Consider the following 22,834-nt stretch of genomic DNA (forward strand, 5'->3'; position numbering starts at 1 on the left):
TGACATGACATTTGAAAATTTAGATAAAATGAAGAATTTCTTTAATAACTCTTAAAAATTGAAAATAACTCTAATGAGACAGTAGTTGTCTCAGTGGTAATAATCTGCCTAGTAAATAAACACTAGGCCCTACTTGTTTTATAGGATTGTACTCCAAACTCTCAAGAATCTTTTTAAAAATTTTTATTTTTAGCTTTTCCTTACTGACAAGCAAATTAAAAGTATAAGGGAATTTAAAGTGAATAAACCTATTTGAGAATTATACTGTTATTATGAAGCAAACCTGAATTATATTATTAGTGAATACTTGTTTCCCCATATAATTTCCCAATTTTTATCTTATTCAGAAACCAGGCCATCCAGCCACTATATCTTGATGTTCTCCCCCTTGCAGGGCATCCAAACTCTTTCCTGTTTTCTCTTTCCTTCTACTTTTGTGTTCTTTCATTGTTAAATCTTCTCAGAGTCCTGGCTTTTTCTAGGGCTCCAGCCATAGATTTCATTCTTTTATCATTTTAAATGACCTCATAGGCATTTCTTGTCCACGTCACAGATTTTAACAATTATTTCTGGGTAAATTCCCTACCCCTCAATTCTTCTGTTGGCTTTGGATCTTAATATCATCCTGTTCAAACTGAGATTTGCTTCCAAACTTATTATTCATTGTATATTTTCTCTCTTGATGAAATTGTCACTATTCTTTCAATTACTCTATAAAAACCCCTATACTGAAATGCTTTCTCTACCTCAGCCCTCAAATACCATTAATGGTGCAAGATTGTCTCTTCTAAACCTTTTTCCAGCCTTAGTCCCATCTTAATTTTTTACTTCTGTTGCCTTAATTCAGGTCCTCGTTATCTTCAGTTTAAAAAATTGAAATAGTTAGTTAATCTCTCTGACATCATTCACTTCCACATATAATCCATCTTACACAAGAGTGGTCTTAATAAAAATTAAAATGTTATTCAGTCTATTGCTTAAAAGCCTTCATTGACTTCCATTTATTTGCCTAAATGATAAACACTAAATTCCTTAGAAACTCACTCCAGCTCCAGGTGCTACACAAATTGGCCACTGTGTTCTCTTGCCAACCTTAGATCAAAATCTCTCTGCTCCTGGCCCTACTGTGGTTTATGTTCTAACGAATTTAAAATACACAGTATTCCCTTCTCCTCCTTTTGGTATACACACACTCTAACAGGGCACTTTTATTTCCTTGGCTTTGATTGCCACTTCTATGTTGATGACTCCCAAATCTATATCTCCCTCCAGTATATATTTCCTGTACTCCAGACAGGGACATCAAACTGCAATGTTTATTTCTGCTAAAATGTACTGCAGATATCTCAAACCCAACATTTCTGCAACTGGATTTATCATCTTCCACAAACCTATTGCATATAGCATTTTTAAGGATTTGTAGGAAAATTTGTGTTATTATGGCAATACTTCATTTTATATATGTAGAAACAGACTCAGAAATGTTTACTTGTCAAGATGTTTTGTATTTTAGAAACATCAACTCAAACTAGATTTAATGAAAAGGGTATAAATTGTGTACCATAATTCAAAGGTCAAAAGCTCTCGTGAGACTTCAATTACTTCAATCTTGCTGCTTTTTTATTTCCTCTCTCTCCACCATTCAGTTTAGATGTCTCCCTTTTGTGGGCAATATGGCAGCCAACCTCTCTGGACTTATATCATATCTTCTCAGCAGCCACTGGGTAAAAATGGAACTCTCTTCCCAAATGGTTAAAAAAAAAAAATTCCCAGGGGGAAACGTTGTCAATCCATGAAAAATATGGAACATGTACCCCTTCTATGAAGCAATAATGTGACCATGGGGATGGCCTATGTTAAGATATGTGTTATTTTGGAAAGTAGGAGATGAAACCTCAATGGAACTATATGGATCTAGTAAATGGTAGAAGTAATTTAGGAGGTGGGAGTGGGGGATTATGAAACTGTTACCAGAACAAGGCGAAACAGATGCAAAGCAGGCAAAAGCAATAGCTACTTGCTCATAATTAAGTCAGCAAAGTGATCAGGCAAGAACTCAGACTCAGGTCATTTAGTTACCATACTATCCTTGTTATGTTCTTCAATGAATACCTTCATCTGTAACTTAGCAAATGGAGAAATGGAGAGAGAAAGATGTAAAACACAGCTCCTTACCTTAGGGAACTATAAATCTTATACTGTAGGTCAGTAGTTCCCAATCATTGCATCACCAACAATTTATAGTGTTTCCTCCTCTGAAAGCTATGACTTAAAAAAAGTGAACTTAAAAATGACATTTATTACATAATAATAAAGAGATTGCTTATATTTTATTGATACAGTACATTACCAGTGCATTACTTTTCTTTTCAATCCAGCAAAGTATTTACCTAGGTTGAGAATGACTATTTTTGGTGAAGAGCACTAAAAGCTAGTGAGCTGGGACATTGCTTCTGCATGGCCTTTCTCGTCACAGAAATAGATGGTTGGCCTTGTGTTTCTTCTGTGCCTCCTACATTTGTTTGTTGGGCTCCAAAAGCGTCTTTTCCCTTTACCCCTCACATATAGATTTCTAACCCTCAACCCAACTAGTTTTCAGCCAGAATGTGGTATAAGAACTAACTTACCACGGTGTGGTATTGATCACTAAGATGTTCGCAAATGTGCTGTTTTTCTTCTGAGTAGGACTGCACTTTGCCACCCTCTTGAGATTAGACATGGCCATGGGAGACACTTTAGTTAACCAATTATGAATGGTGGCATGTGCCATTTCCAGGAGGAATTTTCAAAGCCAGTGTACAATCCAATGCCTTCCCTTTTCCTTCCCTAGCAGTCATGGAGACATGTGAGGAGATGGAGTCTCCATTAGCCTTTGTTCCTGAGAGACTGTGATGGGCAACGCCCTCTGCCAACCCACATTAGACTTGTAGCATGAGAGAGAAACACTTTTTGTTGTGGTATTTGGTGACTGAACTTTTGGAAGGTGTCTGTTATTGTAGCATAACATAGCCTATTCAGACTGAATCAAGCATATTCCCTAAACCACCCAGTTGTGTACCCGTTTCCAGCGGTATTTACAGTTTTAGAAAATGCTTGGGAAGAATCCAAAGGAAAGAATACATAGTGGTAGAATTTTAACATTTGGGAGTCCCATAAAGTATTAATATTGGAAGGGTTCTACATTGGGCAAATACTCTACTTCTTGTTCTGCATCAGTAAAAAACAAAACAAGAAAACTAATGAAAAAACAGTCATAGAATTTGAATTTGGGCATATGCCCATGAGGATTTTGTTTTATCTCATTATTCTCTGAAGCAAATATATACTTAGACATGCCCACATTTTTTAAAAATAAAATATGGAAACTACCAAATGGAAGGAGTTGTTGCTCATTTACAGTAACTTCCAATTTAGTGACATCCAGAACATTAAAAAAAAAAAAAAAAAGTTTTGGATCCCTCTGCTTCTGTTCAAAATTCTGTCTTGAAGAAAAGAACATGATGAACTGCCCTTGAGTTGCTGTGAAAGGGAAATAAAACTTTATTATCTCTCTCTAAAGTTAGTTAGGGAAGGTTCTTCAGCCTGTCATAGGAAACTGGGAGGAAGGCTGAAGTTAATGAGCTGCTTGCATTGTGATGGCTTATTTGAAAGAAGCTGTGCGTCTCCATAGTGGAGCCATCAGAAAAAAAGAATCAGCACGGCGGCAGAAAGCATCATAATTAATAAGGAACCAAAACAGAATGGTGTTTAATCTAACATGACTATTCCAAACTATAGACGATAACAGTGTGAGTCTTCATGTACAAAGGGAATCTATCACGTGTCCTCCCAAGAAAATGAGAAAGTATCAATCTCTTTAGCTCAAATTTAAAACTGCCGCAGAACAAAATAAACTTCATAGAGACCAAAAAAGAAAAAAAATAGTTTAAAAGATGTGGAGAGAAATGTGAGCAAAGAGATTTAATCTCTGTTAGCTGGGAAGCAGCAGACAGTGGAAGTTCCATTTACCATCTGTGACTAAATGCACTAATGCCAAACTTTCACTCTCAGTGGTACCTTCAAGTGGTCTGTGGCTTATTATCTAAAGGCTTGGGAATTATAAGTTCTCTCTAATGACACAGTAATGCTGGTAAAGGATGACTTTAAATATTTCTTAAAGGAATGTCTGATTAATCAAGAAATGGAGTTTGAGTTTGCAGTCCTCAAATTTGCATTCTGAGAATTTGAGAAGGAAAGAACTCTAAAGAGAGGAAGCTCTTTTACAACCACCATTCAGGTGTTCAGCTTTATGTCAGTGCTTCTTTTATTATAATGGTATTTTTTTTTGTCTACGCATGTTATAAGTATTTGAGGCCTGAGGATACATTTTACTCCAATAGTAGGAAATCAGAGATAACCAAAAATATGTGCATCTTCCTAGTTTAAAGGAAAAGCTTACCCTTTTCTATAGAAAATAAATGGACAAAGATATAAGAAACCTGGATTAACTTGAGGCAATTCAATTTATTGGTAGGTATTAGCACTAGTTAAGTCATCTAGTAGGAAATTCACATTGGAAGATTAAAAATGTGAAAGATTTTTGTAGAAGCAATGACCTCTATTATGAATTATCTACCGAGGTTTCACTTTTATTAAATTGTGTTTTAACAGCACACGTTTTTGCATTAAATCTATTTGCAAAGAGAAAATGAAAAAAATGGCTGGAAGTATGTGATAGGAGAAGGCTTTAAATGCTATTAAGTGAGCCTTGATTCTTGCCAATAAGCATTAGAAAAACAGGAGGTCAGAAAATGTGGTTTGAAGTACCATGCTTTCATTAGAGTGAACTTTATTTTTTTATTTTGTCTATATAGTTTTCAGTTTCCTACTATAAAATAAAATCCTTCTCTGAAACAAAATTAATGTAAAGAATTGTCGGAAAAAAGTATGTGTCAACTTTAAAATAACAAATTTCTAATTATCTGTGGGAAAGATGAAAGTTAAAAAATTTTAAGTTTAAGATTGAAGATGAAAATACACATCTATAAAGATTGTTTCTTGGTAAATTTGACATAGTCTAGTTTTCATTATGTTTGCTGTTTTTTTATTTACATTTTTATTTCATATGTACCTGATGCTGTTTTTAAAAAATAATTTTGTGTGAATGCATATAAAAATTTAAATTACTTATCTGTATTTTACACTTTATTTTTACATATAGTTTCATTATATTTCCAGATTAAAAGCCATCTCTATTATTCACATGAACTAAGATGGCCAAGAATCGTTTCAGTGATTTTTCTAAACAGCTAAACATAGTGTAATAAGAATGTTGGAACCACCGTGAATATTATGCCTAATTTACTATTGCAACTGACTATTTCTTTTCTATTAGGACTTAATTCAGATGCTGAACTTTATGTCTTATGTTTTACATTTTGATGTCTCTGTACAGAGAGCTAAATTTTATTTTCATTTTATGTAAATTGTTGGATATTTTAAGATAACAGTGATTTTGAGTTGAGGAAAAAACCGGTAGTGGGTTTAAATATAAAGATAATTTTTTATTATGGCAAAACCCACAAAACATTTACCACCGTAAACTGTTTGTAAGTGTGCATTTCAATACCTTAAGTATTTTCACATTGTTGTGAAACAGCTATCCTGAACTTTTTCATCTGAGAAAACTGAAACTCTGTACCCATTAACCAACAATTCCCCTTTTCTCCCTTCCCCCAGGCTCTGGCAACCACCGTTCCACTTTCTCTTTCTATGAGTTGGACTACTTTAGATATTGCATGTAAATGTAATCGTAGAGTAAATATAGTCATTTTGTGACTTCTACTTCACTTAGTATAATGTTCTCAAATTTAATCCATGTTGTAGTATGTGACAGGATTTCCTTCCTTTTTAAGGCTGAATACGATTCCATTGTATATATACACACCACATTATGTTTATTCATTAATCCATCAATACATATTTGGGTTGCTTTCACCTCTTGGCTATTGTAAATAATGCTACTGTAAACATGAATCTGCAAATATTTCTTCAACACCATGCTTTAAATTATTTTGGATATATATCCAGATAAAAGATTGTTAGATCATATGGTAGTTCTCTTTTTAATTTTTAAAGGAACCTACAAATTGATATCCACAGGAGTTGCACTGTTTTACAATATCACCAACAGAGCATAAAGATTCCAATTTCCCCCCACATCCTTGCCAACAATTCTTATTTTCTGTTTTTTGGATAGTAGCCATCCTAGTGGATGTGAGATGATATCTCATTATGGTTTTGATTTTCATTTGTCTAACAATTAATGATGTTGGGCATCTTTTCATATGCTTCTTGACCATTTTGTATCGTCTCTGGAAAAATGTCTGCTCAAGTCTTTGTACATTTTTAAATCACTTTATTTATTATTTTGCTATAACAATTCCTTATATATTCTGGATATTAACTCCTTATCAGATATATGCTTCACAAATATTTTCTCCCATTCAGCAGGTTGCTTTTTCACTCTGTTTATTTTGTTCCTTGGTGCACAAAAGTTTTTAAGTTTGATGTAGTCTCATTTGTCTATTTTTGCTTGTGGCCTGTGCTTTTGGTGTAATATTAAAAAATCATTGTTGAGTACAATGTCATAAAGTTTTTCTTGTAAGTTTTCTCCTAGGAGTTTTACAGTTTTAGGTCTTATGTTTGGGTGTTATCCAATTAGAGTTAATTTTTGTATACGGTATAAAATAAAGCTCCAATTTCACTCTTTTGCAACATAGCTATTCAATTTCCCAAACGCTGTTTGCCAAAGAGACTGCTGAAGAGATCATTTGACTATATACATGAGGGTTTATTTCTGGGCTGCCTATTCTTTTGTTTCCATATATTTGTCTATCACTATGTTGGTATCACATACTCTTGATTACTGTAGATTTCAAATATGTTTGTAGTATTTTATGTTTGTAATATGCTTACAAATAAGAGAGTGTGAGTCCTCCAATTTTATTCTTCTTTTTCAAACTTGTTTTATCTATTGTAGGAGTCTCTAGATTCCATATCAATTTCTGGATGAATTTTTCCACTTCTGCAAAAAATATCTTTGAGGTTTTGATAGGCATTATATTGACTCTGTATATCATTTTGGGCAATACGGACAATTAAAGAAATCTTACATCAATGATCAGTAAATATGGGCTGCTTTTCCATTTATTTTAGTCTTTTAAAATTTCTTTCTGTAATGTTTATTTCGTTGTAAAAATTTTCACCTCTTTGGTTAGGTTTATTCCTGAGTATTTTTTTCATTTGTTGTTATTGTAAGTAGAATTAATTTATTTTACAGATGGTTCATTATTTAGTGTATAGAGGTGCAATTAGTTTTTGCATATTGATTTTGCAGCCTGCAACTTTGCTGAATTTATTTATTTAGTCTAACAAGTTATCCATGGAATCTTTAGAATTTTCTGCATATAAGATCATGTTATCTATGAACAAAGATAATTTTACATCTTCCTAAAAATTACATGATTTTAACACAAAATTTAAAAGTGTATGAATTTCACACATTGCTTTCTGTGACATAATTGCAATGGCCCTAGTAGGTCTAAAAAAAAAAAAAAAGAAAAATACACTTGAAAATATAATACCATCACCAATTCTGGGGAAAATATAATACCATACACCAATTATGTAATTAGTTTCTAGTTGAAAGTAACTTACATAGACCTTCATCCTCTAATCTATTAACTTCCTTAATCATACTTTTTGTTACTACCTTATTTATTACCCAAAATGATGTTTTAATTTTTGTGTGCTTCATGGTTACTGACATTTTCAATTACATGTCTTAGATTTTTCAATATTCAAATAACAGTTAAACATTGAACAACAGTAATTCTGAAAAAATGAAGACAACCACTACATATATACCTTTCAAATAGTAATGTTAATTGCTGTCTCTCTAAAATGTTAATCATGTATCAGTGAGACCAGCATGCAATCATCCTTCTCATGGTCCCAATTATATATTCATAATATCTGTGATTTACATGTGTGACACAGTTTTATTATTATGCTTCAATATAAATAAAAATGGATCAATACACCACCATGTGAATAAAATTAAAGCATTTTTACGTGGATAGATATATACTTACTTTTTCAAAACCATAAAGCCTGTGCAAGATTTGGGCAGTTGTTTAAATTATGGACATAACTTGTTTTATTGAGTTTCACTTTATGATTCTTGGCTTAAGTTAATTTACTATTATTGAAGGAGGTTAGACTAGAGTAATCCATAAGATCACTTCAACAGAAAAAATATGTAATATGTACTCATAACCCACGATTAAGAAGATATTATCTATGGAATATTGGTTATACTAGATGAATCTAACGGGCTACATATATTGAAAGTTTCAAATATTATTTTTAATAGAACAAAAGCATCAAGTCAAATAATAAGAAATCATTTTTTTCAACACATAGTAGTTTTAAGTTACATTGTAATGGCTTTCTAAAACATTTTTAAAATAAAATTTCTTGAAAAAAAATCCTCTCAGTGGTCTCATCTACTTATTTATATCTGAAAATAAAGGTACTGGCAATTGGTGGGAAATTCAAATAATTGGATACAGATTGATAATCTATGGCAGGGATCCCCATGGCCTGTTAGGAACTGGGTCTCATAGCAGGAGGTGAGTGGCAGGCAGGTGAGCATCACTACCTGAGTTCTGCCTCCTGTCAGACCAGTGGAGGCATTAGATTCTCATACGAGTGCAAACCCTATTGTGAACCTTTCATGTGGGGAATCTAGGTTGAATGCTCCTTATGAGAATCTAATGCCTGATGATCTGAGGTGGAACAGTTTCATTTGAAAACCATCCCCTTTCACACCCAGGTGGAAAAATTTTCTTCCACAAAACCAGCCCGTGGTACCAAAAAAGTTGGGGACCACTGGTCTACGGAATAAAAATATCAAGTCTATTTTACATGAATCATCTTTTTTTTATTCAAACATTGACTTTATCCAAAATATTTAATTTGGCTTTCAAAGCCCTTTTTTTCAGTAACATATGGATGAAAGCATTATTCCTAATGACTTATTTCAAATTAAAAACAACAACAACAACAAAAACAAATTAAAATGTATGATGGTGATGAGCTTACAGATAATCAAGGCAACCTTAGCAACAGATAGATTCTGTCTGTATTCTTATGAGTTTTGACATTTTTATCAAAATTGAACTCTCGATACATGTATATATTCCCAAATACAGTGTCAGTATTTTTATTTCACTTAAAAAATTCGTACATTAGGCAGATGAATTCTTTGAATGTATGACACCAGTAACAGCATTTTTAATAGCATTACATTGTTCTTATTTTCATACATAATCGTGCCACAGATTGAAAGAGGAAGCACAGCACAGGCAATTATATATCCATTCCCTGGCCCCATTTTTGTAAAATCGTGGTGATTGATTTCCATAGACTGTAGTACATTTATTCCATAGACTGTAGTACATATACTACTTGTTTACTCCATTTTTCAATCTATCACTCCTAGGGATTATGCCAAGTGTGATGATTTTGGTATGATTTGATAGATACTGAGCTTACATGTATATGTAGTACATATACATATGAATAATACATTCATATATTCATTCATTCACCCAGTATTCATGTGACAAACATATATTAAATGTCCATAGTATGCCAGGAAATAGGCAAAGCTTCCTGGTTTTAAAACACAAACAAAAAAAATATATATATAAACTCTAACTTCAAAGAGTTTAATGATAGAGAGAGATGAGGAAAGAATTTATCAAACTGTATCAGTTAGAAGACAGAGATTTATATAGGATAAATAAGGAGAACATAGATAAGGTGTTAGTGTTATCTGATGGAAGAAGGAAGATAACAAGATCAAGGGAAAATAGTAACAGTATAAAGATGACTCAGAGGCAGAGAACATCATGGTTTTCCGAAGGAACTCTAAATGGATTGACATGGAACTGAGGGTCCTGGTATGGGAGGACAGGGTGACCTAGAGTGTACCTTACCAGCAGAAGACATATAATTGAGGCAACAAGTTTATGGAGGGTCTTGCATGCAATAAAGTTATCTCACAAGTGGAGGTATTATTTTACATATTGCTAAGAATATGCCATGAGTAGATTTATACACTCTATGGCAGCAAATGTTTTGAAGTGGCTTAGAAAACTAAGGTGGCAAAAAAGCATGCAATGAATCGTTGAAACGATCAGGAGAAAAGTAGGAATATGATAAAACCAGGGCTAAGCGGGCAAACAGAAATGTGTAATGTATTTCCTATATACAATTATTAGGGAAGAGGACCAAATTTGATTCTGAGTTTACTGAGTGCAAAGTATAAAAAGAAAGGGAGATACTAGCAAGGTTCCTAATATTCATGAGAAAAAACAGTTTCCTAGACAAAAACTAGAAAAGAAAAGGCAGTTGGTTGCAAGATTTCAAGCCCAAAGAAAAAAAGCAAACAGAGAGCTATTAAGAATAAGCTTTTAAAAAGTATATCTGAAAGAAATGTCTCTTGTGGGTCTTCATACAAAAAACATTGTGTGATACACGGTAGGATATTCTCAACAGCATCTGCACAATAGATCCAATGACAAATTTATATTTTTAAAAATTATTTTTAATGTCCTTGAGTGTAAACTGGTAGCCTAAAGCCAAAACTCAAGTTAATAAAAACAATTAGAAGAGAAAAGTGCAAATGGTGCAATCCAAATCCAGAGCTCTTTAGTGTTCTAGACAGATCCAAGGATAAAGTAGAGACTATTACATGGAATGTCTGAGCTAACTGATTGTAGTGGTGAATCCCCAAAATCAGGGAAAATTCCTTCTAACGTGAAAGATTCTCCCAGTGTTTGGGATGTAGTGCCATTCATCATTGATTAATGTCATTTACGCTTCATCCAATGGAACATCAAGACTTCATTCTATAAATAAAAATCACCAAATCCCCATTCTTCTAAACTCTAACAAAAGAAATACAAACATTTCCAATATTTTATTTACTTCCATCAGTATAAAAGGAGGCAGTATCTTGCTAAGTAGGAAAAAACTATGAGCTCCATTGCAACCTCATTATCATGCAGTGCCAGAGTGAATTTTTCCTCATAGAATGCCTAGGCCTTGAAACAACCCAATTCTAAATACTCAGAGCGGGGAAAAAAAGTATATAGGATCTAAAAATAGTGCCAAAAAGTATTAGCATAATGAAAATGTTGAAAATTAAGAATATCACCATGGCTTAAAATTATAAGCCTACTTGTTTACTCCATTTTTCAATCTATCACTCCTAGGGATTATGCCAAGTGTCATGATTTTGGTATGATTTGATAGATACTGAGCTTACATTTTATTGGAGGGGTCAGGGAGTAAACAAACAAACAAACAAAATAAATGAAATAATCATGAGGTGAGGCATGGTGGCTCATGCCTGTAATCCCAACACTTTGGGAGGCCAAGTCGGCTGGATCACCTGAGGTCGGGAGTTCGAGACCAGCCTGACCAACACTGAGAAACCTCATCTCTACTAAAATACAAAAACTTAGTCGGGCATGGTGGCACATGCCTGTAATCCTAGCTGCTCAGGAGGCTGAGGCAGGAGAATCGCTTGAACATGGGAGGCGGAGGTTGTGGTGAGCCAAGATCGTACCATCACACTCCAGCCTGGGCAACAAGAGTGAAACTCCTCCTCAAAACAATAAAAAATAAATAATAAATAATCATGAACCTGACAATGGCTATGAGAAAAGTGCTGATTATTAGTAAGTCAAATAAACTTAATATTAGAATACTGAAGGATGTGTAATCTTTCCTAAGTCATGATATCAATTGCACTGGTATTTTTTCTAGACTATATTTCACTTTAGACCAAGCCTAATTTTGTTCAGGCCAGAAAACCTGCAGGTCTGTGGTAATTTGCATGACTGAAAAAGAGACTTTATCTCTTTGAGCATGATAGAAAAAAAAAAAAAATCAGCTGAAATTGTTCTCTTGGAGGTTGCTTCAGGCCAAACAGGCAATAACAAGGTAATAAATAAGACTTTATGTGAGTCCATGGAAAGAACTTATTGAAAGATGAGTATATTCCACTCCAAAACTATTCTCTTAGGTAGTTTTGCAAAGCAGAATTTCAGAATTTAGAAGATTATTACTCTGATGTGAGAGTCTGGCTGTGCCTGTGATGTAGTCTATTGTAAGTAAATAAAGTAAGATGTGAATTCATGTCCTTTAAAAAATTTCTTCTTCTTCACCTTGCTCTTAATATAGTTCTTCAGTGAGCATAATTCTTGATTTAAGTTTTATTTTACTAAATAACACACCTACTCAGTGTTTCGTCACTAGTATAGATCTTCTTATTTTCAAAGCGAACTAATGAGAAGTTCAGACTCTCTGGAAAAAAAATATATCTATGATTTTTCTTTTGCATGTGAATTCCACCAGCAGCAGTAGGGCCTGTTTCATGATTTATTATGTATGAGGCCATTTTGTTCTTGTAATACACATGAAGGAGCATTTTCTGTGCTTCATAATTGAGCAATAAGACATCAACAGCAAGCGCCTGCCTCTGACTCCATGGAATATTTACAAGAATGAAGGCTGAAGTGCAAGTGATTTCAATCATCAGAACAGTGCAATAATCTCAAAGAAAAAAAATACTTGTAACTCCTAATGCGATTCAAAATCGAAATTATAAAAATGGAAACATCTGCAACTACTGTATCCATTCACTGTGTATTATTAATTTGGGGATGCTGTTGTTAGCAAATCAGAAAATTCCATTTGTGCTAAGAGTTCTGAAACTATTCCACAATGAGAAGTTACTTATTTTTCTATTGACGTTTTCTAAGAAGATGGCTTATTCCTGCAATTCACTTGATAGTAAAACTGTACAAAGATTTCTCAGGGGAATCCAGTTACTTTGAACAAAGAAAAAAGTCTCATTGATTATTTGTTTGTTTCCAGATTTGGAAGCTGGAAAATGAGACTCTGTCTCTGATAGAAAACATGCATTTTAGGAGCTGAACACATGGAGGTTCCTGGAAGGTGGTGAGCCCAGGGAGGGTATGGAAGCTCCACGCCTCCTTCCTTTCTTATACCTCGTCCTATGCATCTTTTCATCTGTATCCTTTGTAATGCCCTTTATAATAAACTGGTAAATGTAAGTAAGTATTTACTGAGTTCTGTTAGCAGCTCTAGCAAATTAATAGAGCCCAAAATGGGGCTGTGGGAACTCCAACTTGAAGCCAGTCCATTGGCAGTTCAGGAGGCCTGGACTTGTGACTGGTGTGTGGGGGGGATTTGGGGTGCATTTGTGGGGATTGGGCCCTCAAGCTGTGGGGTCTGACACTGTCTCCAGGTAGATAGTGTTGGAATTGAATTAGAGGACATGGAACTGGTGTCTGCTGCTTGGTGTGTGGGAAACCCTACAAATTGGTCATAGAAGTCTTCTGTGTTGATGATTGTTGTGGTGGTGTGAGAGCAGAGGAAAAAGAGTTTGAGAGAGTTTTTTTCTGACATACTGGTTGGTAGTGGTGGGACATGCCGGACTGGCCCAGGCTTACAGAAACATCAGGTTTGGGAAGAGAAAGGGTAAAATGGTGAAGAGATGAAGAACCATTGATTCCTATGTGGCCACGTGGCCACCCACTGTATAAAGTTACAGCTAGGTTGAGATCAGCTACTAAAGGTAAAAGTTACCAGTGGACTTTACAGATGAACCTAACTTCCAGTGAATTGGTTCACTGGGTATATAAGGAAATGCAAACTGTGAAAAAAAGGCTCTTGTTATGTATAATAGCTAAAATGAAACCAAGAGAGCATTGGGTTGGGCCTTGAGGCTGGACGAAGCTCAGATGTGTATTTGTGTGAGCTCAGGCCACTAGCCTGAATGCCACCCACAATGGAGAAAATTATACCAGTACAACAGAAACTACCTCTGAGACCTGTGGTTGCCAAAAATGTAGTTAAATTGGGGGAAGGGCAAAATCAAACACAGTGGTTTGGATTTGTGTCCCAGCCCAAATCTCATGCCCCCAATTGTAATCTCCAGTGTTGGAGGAGGGGCTTAGTGTGAGGTGATTGGATCATGGGGGTAGATTTCTCCCTTGCTGTTCTCATGATAGTGAGTTTTCATGAAACCTGATTGTTTAAAACAGTATGGCACCTCCTCCTTCACTCTCTTCCTCCTGTTCTGGCTGTAAGACATGCCTGTTTCCCCTTCATGTTCCTCCATGATTGAAGGTTTCCTGAGGCCTCCCCAGCCATGCTTCTGATATAGCCTGTGGGAGCATGAGCCAATTAAATGTTTTTTATTTATAAATTACCCAGTCTCAGGTATTTCTTCATAGCAATGAAAGAACAGACTAATACCAAAGACTGGTACTGAGGAATGGGGCACTACTATAAAGACACCTGAAAATGTTGAAGTGCCTTTAGAACTGGCTAACACCCAGAGGTTGGAACAGTTTGTAGGGCTCAGAAAAAAAAAAAAAACCAGGAAAATGAGGGAAAGTTTGGAACTTCCTAGAGACTTGTTAAATTGTTGTAACCAAAATGCTGATAGTGATATGGACAATGAAGTCCAGGCTGAGGTGGTCTCAGATAGAGATGAGGAACTTACTGGGAACTGGAATAATGTTCACTCTTGCTATGCTTTAGCAAAAAGACTGGTGGCATTGTGCCCCTGCTCTAAGGATCTATAAAACTTTGAACTTGAGAGATGTTTTAGGGTATCTGGTGGAAGAAATTTCTAAGCAGCAAAATGTTCAAAATGTAGCCTGGATGCTTTTATAGCCTAAACTTCTATTTGTGAGCAATGAAATGATGTAAAACTGGAAATTATATTAAAGAGGGAAGAAGAGTTTAAAAGTTTGGAAAATTTGCAGCTCGGCCATGTGGTAGAAAAGAAAAATCCATTTTCTTGGGAGGAATTCAAGTCTGCTGCATAAATTTGCATAAGTAAGGAGGATCCAAAGGTTGATAGCCAAGATAATGGGGAAAATGCCTCAAAGGCATTTCAGAGACCTTTATGGAGGCCTAGACCATTGGAAGCCCAGGGGCCTAGGAGGTGAAGATGGTTTCCTGGGGCAAGCCCAGGGCTCTGATGCTCTGTGTAGCCTTGGGACATGGTGCCCTTTATCATGTCCAATCCAACTCCAGCCAAGGCTAAAATGAGCCAAGGCACACCTCAGGCCATTGTTCCAGATGGTGGAAGCCAATAGTCTTGGTGGGTTCCATGTGATGCTAAACCTGTGGGTGTAAAGAAGGCAAGAGTTGAGGTTTGGGAGCTTCTGCCTAGATTTCAGAGGATGTATGAAAATGCATAGATGTCCAGACAGATGTCTACTGCAGGCTTGGAGCCCTCATGGAGAACCTATACCAGGGCAGTGTAAAGGAAAAATGTTGTATTGGAGCCCCCAAACACAGTCCCCACTGGGACACTGTCTATTGAAGCTGTGAGAAGAGGGCCACCATCCTCCAGAACCCAGAATGTTAGATTCACCAACAGCTTTCACCATGCACCTAGAAAAGTTGCAGGCAATAAACATCAGCCCTTGAGAGTAGCCATGGTAGCTGAGCCCTGCAGAGCCACATGGGCAGAGCTGTTCAAGACTTGGGAGCTTACTTCTTGAATCACTGTGGTCTGGAGGTGAGACATGGAATCAAAGGAGATTATTTTGGAGCTTTAAGATGTAATGACTAGGCCGGGCGCGGTGGCTCAAGCCGGTAATCCCAGCACTTTGGGAGGCCGAGATGGGCGGATCACGAGGTCAGGAGATGGAGACCATCCTGGCTAACACGTTGAAACCCTGTCTCTACTCAAAAAAATACAAAAAACTAGCCGGGCGATGTGGCGGGCGCCTGTAGTACCAGCTACTCGGGAGGCTGAGGCAGGAGAATGGTGTAAACCCGGGAGACGGAGCTTGCAGTGAGCTGCGATCCGACCACTGCACTCCAGCCTGGGCGACAGAGCCAGACTCAGTCACAAAAAATTAAAAAAAAAAAAAAAAAAAAAAAAAAAAGATGTAATGACTGACGTGCTGGGTTTTTGACTTGCACAGGTCTGCAGCTTTTCTCATTTGTCTGATTTCTCCCTTTTGGAATATGTGTATTTATCCAATGTCTGTACCCCCATGGTATCTTGGAAGTAGCTATCTTGTTTTTTCTATTTTATAGGTTCATAGGCAGAAGGGACTTGCCTTGTCTCAGATAAGACTTTGAACTGTGGACTTTAGAGTTAATGCTGAAATAAGTTAAGACTTGGGACACTGTTTAAAAGGGGTAATCGTATTTTACAAGCTGAGAAGACTATAATATTTGAGAAGAGCCGGAATAATATGGCTTACATTTGTGTTCCCATCCAAATCTCATGCCCTCAGTTATAATCTCTAATTTTTAAGGAGGGGCCTGGTGGGGTGTGATTGGATCATGGAGGTATATTTCCCCCTTGTTGTTCTCATGATAGAAAGTTCTCATGAGATCTGGTTGTTTAGAAGTGTGTAGCAACTCCTCTTTCATTCTCTTCCTCCTGCTGCAGCCATGTAAGATGTACCGGCTTCCCCTTCACCTTCTGCCATGATTGAAGGTTTTCTGAGGCCTCCCCACCCATGCTTCCTGTACAGCCTATAGAACCATGTGCAAATGAAACCTTTTTCTTGATAAGTTACCAAGTCTTAGGTATTTCTTTATAGAAGTGCAAGAACATACTAATATACCCAGTAACCCAAGAACAAACTAATATACCCAGAAGGTATAGCGTGGAAGAAGTTCTTCATTTTATAGATTAGTATCATCAGCTTTCTAAACAACCTTTACTCAAATGAATTATGAGAGTGAATAATTATCTCTCATGGGGTGATATCTTTGGTTTCAAATGATGCAGAGTGGAAGAGCACATTTAGGTTGATGCAGAACCCAGAGCTCACAATTGAGCAATGGGTATATCTGATCCAGACATACAGGAGATTGATAGTCCTCTGTGGAGTGTTTACTGGGGCTTTTTTCAAAAGCTGTGAGCGCTCCCCATCAATATGAGTACTGAGGCTTTGAACTAGAGAATTTCCCGATGTGCACTTACTGCCATAGCACCGGCTGTTGACTGAAACTACCTTTACAACTGAAGGATATTAAGTAATTTTGACACCTGAAATACCAGTGCTGTTTTGGATGTCAGAGAAATGCTTTAATGGGGATGGCAGTGCTCAGAAGTGTTCCATAACATGATAGTAATGGTTTATACAGGAGCATGCTACCCAGGGAATGCAAGGAGGAAACACTCACAAGCTAGGAGCATCTTTAACTCTCGGACTGACTCTGAAACTGTGTGAGGTGCTGCTGGATCCTTGGACATTGTGCATTGACACTTGGACAATGCACTATGAAGGGCTCTTGGTTGACAAACAAGGAGCTGCTTAGTTTATGGATGGCAGTTCCAAAGGGATTGAACAACATTCTGTTTGGAAGTCTGCTGCTTTGATCAAAGAAGGTAAAAACAGATCAGTTTGATGGGGTGAATTGCTTGCTGGTTTTGAACTGAATAATTAAAGAATGGTACAAGCCCCTGTGTTTGGGTTTTTACTCACTCATGGGCAGTGACCAATGGCCTGGCCATACACTCAGGCAAGCAGGCAATGGAAATCAGACTTATTAAATGGATGCTCATAAGCTGCGTAACCCTGTGGAAGTTTGAGGGGTGCATTAGAGTAGAACAAGTCAATGCCCATCAGAATAATTCCCTTCAGGTTCAGAAGGTGACAGAAATTGACAAGGAGGTAGTCCCGTGCGCTCCCTTGAGGTGTCCACCTGTGTTCATAAAATGAGTGGATATGGTGCTACTGCAGCAGCAGAGATGGGCTGAATCAAGACCTTTCTTTTCCACCCTCTCAGGCACATAATACCAGTTAGAATTGTTTTGCTTCTCAGCAAGAGAGGCAGAGACTGCTTATGTCTATAGGGCAGATTCCCTGGTGGGAAGGCCCTGAACAAAGCTTACAATTGAGACTGAGGCCAGTAGCTCTGAAGGGCTGCAAATGGGTCTTGACAGGAATAGGCACTGATTTTGGACTGGCTTTGCTTACCCAGTAGAAGATGAAAATGCTTACAGTGCTATTAAAAAAAGAAAACTGAAACAGAAATGTTACATTAATTTGGATGATCTTTCTTTCTTTCTCTTTCTTTCTTTCTTTCTTTCTTTCTTTCTTTCTTTCTTTCTTTCTTTCTTTCTTTCTTTCTTTCTTTCTTTCTCTCTCTCTCTCTCTCTCTTTCTCTCTCTCTTTTTTTTTTTTTTTTTTTTAGGCGGAGTCTTGCTTTGTTGCCCAGGCTGGAGTGCAGTGGCATGCTCTCGGCTCACTGCAACCTCTGCCTCCCGGGTTAAAGTGATTCTCCTGCCTCAGCCTCCTGAGTAGTTGGGATTACAGGTGCCCACCACCATGCCCAGTTAACTTTTATTTTTAGTGGAGAAGAGGTTTCACTATGTTGGCCAGGCGGGTCTCAGACTCCTGACCTCAGGTGATCTGCCTCAGCCTCTCAAAGTGCTGGGATTACAGGTGCGAGCCACAGTCCCTGGTCCATTATGTCTTCCGATCATGGAACACACAGCCCATATGTAATGTCAATAGTGGGCAGAGAGATACTCTCCTTCGAGTAAAAGCTTGATAGAGAAATAGAATGGGGCAATTGAAACACTGGTTTTCTAAAACAAGGGGAGATAAAAACATGCAGGGTGGCTTACATGTCTTCACTAGTGTGTGCTCACACTCAACATGATTGGGACTGCTGTCCCCACTAGAATTTTCTCTGTTTTCCTGGGTTATCTGAAAAGAGAGGTTTGGGAAGATGGTGGTATGACTATGCAATTCTCACCAAGGGAGGAGTAAAATGGTATAATGACTATAATTTTTTTCCTTTCAATTCACCTAAAAAAATATTTTATCTCCTACCTGATGCAGTGGTCCTAGTACCAGGGGTGCAACTACACATGCTGGAAGCAGAGATGATTTCTAAGCAATAAACTGTAACTATGGTTTTAAACCTTATGTCAGAATTCCTAAGGGCCTGATGGCAGTGTGTGTGCCTTTACCCCATCTAGCAAAATTCAAATTGAGAATGAATGCAGTTGTATTACCTGGTGGTAAAAACAGCTCACTGGTTCTGCAGCTCTGTGACTTTACCTTATCTGAGTGAGAGTGGACTGGGGAGAAGAAACTTGGCAGACTTGACAGCTGCCTGCAATCTAGACCAGCAGAGTGGTGATTCGAAAGTTCCTTCCAAAAGTGAAAACATTAGGTAGGGTATTAATGGAGAGAAGTGTAAATGAATGAATAAATGGGTTATAAATTGAGAGAAATCCAACATTACATTAATACTTTGAAAGAGGCTCAGAGCAAGCAATGACATTGTTTCTTAGCTCCATTATTCCAGATGCCTGAAATGGTGAAGCTGTGTGTTTACTGAGACCACTCCTCTTTCAGAACCTGACAAGATTGAAAGGAAACCTGCACTCCTGAGTAGCCTCACCCTGGGAGGCATTCACAGAATATGATGGACTGGACTCATTATTAATGATTATATTATATATATCCTTTTTATGTAAGGGATCAGTGGTTGAAAAGCAGGCATGGCCTGTGGTGGTATAATATATATTAATCATATATCTGCATATGATTTGTCCACAGTTCTTGGTTCATAACTCCTATAGTCCTTGCTACAGACTTTTGCTATAATGCTGGGTGTGTTAGGCCTCAGGAAACAGTCTCTCTTTCACCTGCCTCAAGGTAGAACTCTAATCTTCACCTACCTTTCTGATTGTGGGTCTTACGACCCCTCCCTTGAGAGGGTCCCACCCTATACCCTGGGGGATGAAATGCTGATTTTATGAAGCTTCCATAAAAATCCAAGAGGACAGGGTTAGGAGGGTTTCTGGATAGCTGAATACATGGAATGTCCTAGAAGGTGGTGCTCCAAGGAAGTCAAGGAAGCTCCAGGCCCTTTTCCCCATACCTCCCCCTACAAATCTCTTCATCTATATTATTTGTCATATCCTTTAGAATAAAACAGTAATCATAAAAAATGAAAAACAAAACAAAACACCCATTTAAAATCCTCCCTGAGCTGCACAAGTTCATCATTTTTGTTCCTGTTTTAAGTAATACACGTAAATGGAATAACATTTTGTTCTACTATATACGATTATTGTTAGAAGGCATAGAATTTGGCAGAAATCTTTAGCTGGGTCCGTTTATTGAAACCGAAATAACTTCAATGCAAATACTTTGAAATACTCAAAAAATTTACAGAAAAATTCTGAAATAATTACAATGTGGTTAAAAAGATAAAACCAAGAGAAAAAACCAGGGATTTTACTATGATCTTTCAAGAAAAAAAAAATTTTAACTGTAAATTAACTGCATGGTTGTTAGGAAAGATGACAGTTGTACAGAGGATAAGTAAGTTATTTTGCAGAACCAGAGATGTATGCAATCAAGAGAACCTGATCAGCATCACCACCTTATATTGTTGGCCCTAATTACTACTAAGTCCAAAGGAGGCTTGAGGCCCTGAGAGGCAGTCAGCCTTTCCAGGAAAGACTAGTGTAATTTTTTTCTCAATATGAACACAGAAACTCATATATGATACCTTTAAAGATCATCAAGGTCATAATTCTTACACAAGAAGCCGAGGCATAAACCCTAACATTTGAAAGACTTTGGGCAAGAGAGGAAAGAGAGGCCCACATATATCTAAATCTTTAAGAATCATGAATTGAGCCATAGATTTTAAGTAAAATTTTAGTAAGCATGTTCTTTCCTCTTTCCTTGACGATTAACCTATACTGTCAAAATAACATTAGAAAACCTGTGGGCTCACAATGAACTAAACTTGGTAAAATATTTTAAACAACTGAATTTAATCATTACTACATGTCTGAGTATTTTGGTTGTGTTTGCATAAGCAATAAAATAAAGACATGTAAGTCATATTTTTGTTTTACATTTTTCATTAAATTTGTATCAAATGGTAGAAAGTTTCAGTCATGCAACATGAATAAGTTCTGGAGGTCTAATATACAATATGAGAACTGTAGTTAATGATGACATATTGTATACTTGAAATTTGCTAAGCAGGTAGATCTTCAGTGTACTTACCACAACAAAATAAAAACTATGTGAGATGATGAATATGTTAACTAGCTTGATTGTGGTGATTATTTCACAATGTATACCTATATTAAAACACCTTAAATATCTACAAATTCTATTTGCCAATTATATCCCAATAAAACTGATAAATATTTTGGTGCTTTTGTTTTAATTTCAGAAAAATCAAAATTTCTGTCTTTATAATTAAACATTTCATGTAACTTGGTCTCTGTTGCAAGTAATCCCAAATTAGAACACTTTTTTGAGTGATTTTACTTCTTAGGTAGCTCTTTAACATTAATTTCAGCACGGCAAAACTTGACTCTGCTGAGACAATGGCAACTGGAAGTATAATTAAACAGCATAGTCATACTTAGATTTGGAAATGAGCAATTCATTTTAAAAATTGTGTACAAACATTGTAATGAGCTTATATATCATGAATTCATTACCAAACCCACGAAATAGTCTAATTTCTTCATATAATTTTCAAGTCACTTAAGAATCATACAATATTTCTGAAATTCTTTCATATTTTTCATGCTGGAATATTATAAAGAAAATGTTAAAAGAAGGATGTTGATCACTTTGATAAAAGTTCTCTTCAGTCAGGAATATATATTGACATATAATGGCAAAAAAAGAGTGTCTCTAGTAATTAGTTTTGACATTACTTCTCTGAAAAATTTTCTTTTCCATAGTCACAAAAATATTTTTGTTTCCTTGCTCTATTTTCCTTATATTTGAAAGTCAATTTTGTCCCATATTCCTCTATTTTTTTCCTAAAACAATTTCTATCTTTTAAATATTTTATAATTATTTAAAAAATATTTTAAGTACAATTGACAAATGTAAATCTGTTCTTTTATGTTTTTACTAACATTAATAGCAAACAAAAGTTCATATCCAATTACTATGTACAGAAAAAATAAAAATGAGCACAATTTACAGTTTACAGAAACTGAAGTTTCCTTTTGGCTTAAGAATCATTTGCCACTTTAGAAACTTTTCTTATGCATTTTGGTAAACTTAATAAAATTGCTTTGACAGCATTTAGTTGACATTTATATTTTGTGCCTGAGAGTGCCTATAAGTTGAAGTTGATATATGTGTCATTCATCAAGATATTTCATCTTTGGGCTGATTCAAAATATATTATATTTAATCTATAAGTTGTTCCAAAAAGTATCATCTATATAGGCACAACTGAGGTCATGTCTCCTTGAAGAAAATTCAGGCTAAGTATTATATATGACACTACACACACACACACACACACACACACGCACTGCACTTCTGGGTTTGGAGCTGAACGAAGTAAATGCCATTGTCATAAGATTATTTTTAACAATATTTTAAAATACTGTAAATAATACTGAGGATTTAAATTTACCTTGAAATTATTTTTTTATTAGGTATAGATTAAAATTGTTTTTGTTTCTAGCATTCAGTATTCATACAGGTACCAATTTAAAGACTGATGTGATTCTTCATGCATGTTGCATCTAGAACTACATAAGAATAATATAAATTATTAAATAATACTGTTTTTTAGCCATCATGTCCTACTATTGAAAATGTGTATTAATTTGTTACACCTCTAGAACCATAAAAGAGAGGCAAAGAAAATGGACACTTGGCACTGCTAGAAAATAACACTTCTT

General features: G+C 36.1%; 1 long non-coding RNA gene across 1 annotated transcript in view; it reads left to right on the top strand.

Moving 5' to 3' along the window:
* The window catches only part of LOC135971121 (uncharacterized), a 78,387-nt gene extending 57,969 nt beyond the window's left edge, over nucleotides 1–20,418 (top strand). Inside the window, exons 2-3 of the long non-coding RNA XR_010587201.2 lie at nucleotides 12,997–13,154; nucleotides 19,453–20,418. This is a non-coding gene — a long non-coding RNA (uncharacterized lncRNA). The remainder of the gene's footprint in view (nucleotides 1–12,996; nucleotides 13,155–19,452) is intronic.
* The last annotated feature ends 2,416 nt before the right edge of the window (nucleotides 20,419–22,834 follow it).

This window comes from Macaca fascicularis, chromosome 6, assembly GCF_037993035.2.
Source record: "Macaca fascicularis isolate 582-1 chromosome 6, T2T-MFA8v1.1".
NCBI classification, from domain to species: domain Eukaryota; kingdom Metazoa; phylum Chordata; class Mammalia; order Primates; family Cercopithecidae; genus Macaca; species Macaca fascicularis.